Raw genomic sequence first — 5,018 nt, 5'->3', positions numbered from 1 at the left:
TCTTTCCCACAGTTAATAACATAAGTTTAACACCCTATTTATACATAAATTGAGAGGCATCAGGTGGTGGTAGTTGATGGTAGGTGACTGCAGGTGGTGGTGATTAATAGTAGATGGCTGCAGGTAGTGGTTGGTGGTTGATTAAGTTTACCACAATAAATTCCCCCTTTTAAACTCAATCAAGAGATGTCATACCAAGCATAAACTTCAATCTAATAAATATTTCTCCCTTCAATGGCTTTGTAAAGATATCTACAACTTGATCATTTATTTTGCAGGATATCAATTCAACTTCTTTGTTCTTCATATGCTCTCGGATAAAATGATGACGTGTATTGATATGTTTACTTCTTTCATGATACACTGGATTCTTAGCTAAGATAATCGCTGATTGATTATCAATATAAATCTTTGTACGACTTTCTTAAGAAAATCTAAAAAACTTCTGCATATTCCTTAATTATATTAGATGGCATATAGCTGAGTTGGCAGCAACATATTCAGCTTCACAGCTTGATAACATTATTATCAATTGCTTCTTGGATGACCATATGAAAGATGTATCTCCCATGAAAAGACAAATCCGATTGTGATTTTCTTTTCATCTAGATCTCTACCCCAATCATTATTCGAGTAACCAATAAGATTAAAGTTTTCACTTAAGGTATAAAACATACCTTCATTTATTGTTCCTTTGATGTAGCAAAGAATTCTCATTGCTGCATTCAAGTGAGACTGGTTTGGTGTCTCCATATATCTGCTAATGAGTCGGACTCTATAGAGTATATTCAGTTTAGTACATGTCAAGTACCTTAAGCTTCCTACTAAGCTTTTGAAGTAAGTTGGATCAACATTTCCAACTTTACTCTTCCTTAATTCTACTCTATTCTCAACTAGAGTTGATACTGGATTGCTGCTTTTTACATCTTGAACTTTTCAAGAATATCTTTGGCGTAACCACTTTGAGATACAAAAACACCTTCTTCTTTCTACGTTACTTCTAAGCCAAGAAAATGTGTCATTAGACTAATGTCTATCATCTCAAACTCTTATGCCATGCTTTTCTTAAAGTCTCCAAACATAATAGGATTGTTGCTGGTAAATATCAAGTCATCAACATATAGGCACGTAAATAATATGCTGTCATTTGCTTCTTTCTTCGTATACATTGCATGTTCATATGGATATTTTTCAAATCCATTGTCTTAAAAATACTTGTCAATTCTGTTATTCCAAGCACGTAGAGCTTGCTTCAAACTGTAGAGGGCTTTCTTCAACTTGTATACTTTGCCTTCATTTCTAGCTTTGATGTATCCAAGTGGTTGTTCAACATAGATCTCTTCTTCTAGGAAGCAATTCAGAAATGCTAACTTCACATCGAGTTGATAGATCTTCCATCTATATTATTCAGCTAGTGAGATCATCAGTCTAATTGTCTCTAGCCGGGCTACTAGAGCAAATACTTCTCCATAGTCAATGTCTTCTCTTTATTTGTAGCCTTTTTTCACTAATCTTACTTTGTATCTTTATACTTTGCCTTTTGCATTCTTCTTTGTCTTATAAACCCATTTGACATTAATTGCTTTCTTATCTTCTAGTAGATTAGTCAACCTCTAGGAGTTATTCTTTTCAATAACATGTATTTCTTCATCCATTGCTTTTATCCACTTCTCTTCTGTAATAGCTTCATTGAAGCTAAGTGGGTCACTATCTGCGAAGAAACAAAATGGAGTTGTATATTCCATGACTTGAGTGGCATCATACAGCTCTTCTAGATTTCTCATCCTTCTTGGTCCTTCTGATAAGGATGTTGATGGTGGTGTTAATGATGTTTCTAGTGTGTTTCTCCTGCTAAATACAAGAAATCTATGTTTTGGACTTTGTGGCTCATCTGTTGGACCTTCTACAAGTATTGTTGGTACTTCCACTTCGTCTTCAATGATTAAATCAATATTAATCCATTCTACTTCTTCTTGATTATCATTCCACTACCAAGATTTATCTTCTTCAAAGATAACATCTCTACTCATGATCACCTTTTTTGTGATGGGATTATATAGCTTGTATCCCATCCTTCTATCACTATATCCGACAAAGATGCATTTCTTGCTTTTATCATCTAGTTTGGTCCTTCTTGCATCTGAAATCTTTGCATATGCCACAAAACCAAAGACTCGAAAATGAGTAACACTTGGTTTGTGACCACTTCATGCTTCTTCCGAAGTGACAGCTTACAGACTTCTGGTTGGGCAGCGATTCAGTAGATACACTGCACATGATACAACTTCAGCCTAGTATTGTTTGGGCAACTTTTTCGCTTTGAATAGACTTCTTGCCATGTCAAGAATCATTCGATTCTTTCTCTCAACTACACTGTTTAGCTATGGCATATAAGTTGGTGTTGTTTGATGTCTGATGTCTTGTTGTGTACAAAAGGCTTCAAAGTCATTTGATGTATATTCTCCACCTTGATCAGATCTCACGGTTCTAATCTTGTAGCCACTTTGCTTATCAAAAATTGCTTTAAATTTGTTAAAACAATTAAATACTTCTGACTTACTTTTTAGAAAGTATACCTATGTCTTTCTACTAAAATCATCAATGAAAGTAAGGAAGTACCTATTTCCTCTAGTTGACATAGGCTTTATAGGACCACACATATCTATGTGCACCAACTTTAGTAGTTTATTTGCTTTCCAGTTAACTTATTTGGCAAAACTAGATCTATGATGTTTGCTGACGACATAACTCTCACAAACTTCATCTAGATGATCAATGTGGGGCATACCTTTGACCATCTTCTTGCTTGTAAGCATCTTCAGACTTGTAAAATTCAGATGTCCAAGCCTTAGGTGTTAGAGCCGCTCTTCATTGTTGGTGATGGCACTCAAACAATTTAAGGCAGCATATTGGATGTTTATAGGAAACATCATATTCTTGGACATCTTCACATGAGCAATTAATCTTCCACTATAATCTTCAATTATTAGATTACAATTCTTCATAAAAAGAGTGTAACCTTTCTCTAGAACTTGGCCTATACTCAGCAAGTTATGCTTAATAGCTGGAACATAATAAACATATGCAATGTAATTATGATCACCATTCTTTAAATGGATTGAGATGTTGCCTCTTCCTTTCACTAGAACTTTGGAGGTGTCTCTAAAAGTGACTTGGCCTTTTATAGTTTCATCTAAATCTTTAAATAGATCTCGTTGACCACTCATATGATTGCTAGCTCTAGAATCCAAATACCATATATTCTCCTGTTTCTCACCTAGTCCTTTTTGGATTAATAATGCAACTGGTCCTCTAATGATGACATCTTTCTCTGTATAGTTGGCTTGTTCACGTACCTCTATTGAAGCTTTCCTTCAAAATTCAGTGCTGAAGTGCCCAAACTGATTGCAACTATAACACTGGATATTTCTCTTATCACGGTTATTGTAACCACCTCTTCTTCCTTTAGGAGTAAATGTTTATCGTCCCCGGCCTCCTATAGTAGTGTTTATACCTTCTCTTCCTCTAAATCCTGTATTCAAAAATCTTCTTCCTTAAAACTGCTGAAATCCTCCTCGTCTTTGTTGACTCTTTCCTTGTATGGTATACCCACTTGTTGAAATCTCCCTGCCCTCTTTGAGAGACAACTTTGATTGTAAGGCATGCTCAATTGCCTTATCTCCATTTCTTTTCACAATCTTTTGCTCATGAGCTTGTAGAGAACTCATAAGCTCATCCACCGTCAACTTGTCCACTTCTTTGGATTCTTCAATGGCAACAATAATAAAATCAAATTTTGGATTTAGGGATCTCAAAATTTTCTCAGTAATTCGAGCATCTGAGAGGACTTCTCCATTCCTTCTCATTTGATTGACTATCACCATAATTCTTGCATGATAATTAGAAATAGATTCTGATAACTTAATTTGCACTAATTCAAATTCACCTCGCAAAGCTTGAAGATGAATTTTCTTGATTATGTCAACACCTTTGTATTTTTGTTGGAGAGCCTACCATATTTCTTTTGAAGTTTATGTGGAAGCAATAATCTCAAAAGTGGCTTCATCAAGATCTTGATAAATAATGGTCTTTGCTTTGTTGTCTTTCTTTCTATTAGCAGTTAGGAGTTGTTTTTGTGTCTCTTGTAATAAATCTTCTCCTTTTTTAGACTCTGGTTCATCATAGCCATATTTAACAATCTCTATACACTCTTGTGAACCAAGAAATGCCTTTAATCTAATACACCAATTATCATAGTTGTCTTTGGTAAGCTTCGGGATGAGTGTTTATGCATTTTTTGTAGTCATTTTGCTCTTTGAATGACTATATTACTTTCTAGGAGCTGAATTTAGAGAAACGGACACTGTAGATAGATCCGAAATGCTCAAAATAGTAGGGACCTAGTCTGACTTGGTTGAAAACATGTCAGAAATGAGCTCAACTAGTCAGGAAACCGATTATGGACGTTAAGCGGTTCGTTAGGGCTAAACCGGGAATATTCTAGGGAATATTCTATATGGCTTGACTTACAGCTTGGTTGAGGCTCAGTTTGGGGCCTTGTACGACGCGGCTTATAGCTCGGCTAAGGCTTTGTATGGCTTGTCTTGATGAAGGCTTGTACAGCTCGGCTCAGCTCAAATATGGCGCGCATATGGCTAAGTCATCTTCTACCTTGGGGCTCGTGGGCTAAAGTTGCAGAATTTTAGGCTACCGCGATCTCCAATGAAGCTGATTTTTGCACCAGTGAATTTATATGGATGAATACTATACGATGGAATGATCAAAAACGATTTTTAACAACTTTGAAAAATTAGATATATCCTAAGAACACCTCTATTTTCTGATGAATGGGGCTCTAATACTAATTGTTGGTGGGAAAAACCACTAGTGGTGGCTTTAGAACACTCAAAGGGGATAAAACACACGGTTTTATTACAAAAACAAGCTTACAAATTACAAAATTTACAATCTCAATACACACCCTCTCTTTCTCTCTTGGGTTTCTCTCTACTCTTTCC

Source organism: Populus euphratica, unplaced genomic scaffold (genome assembly GCF_000495115.2).
Source record: "Populus euphratica unplaced genomic scaffold, PopEup_1.0 scaffold506.1, whole genome shotgun sequence".
Lineage (NCBI taxonomy): Eukaryota > Viridiplantae > Streptophyta > Magnoliopsida > Malpighiales > Salicaceae > Populus > Populus euphratica.
This window is presented reverse-complemented; position numbering follows the sequence as displayed.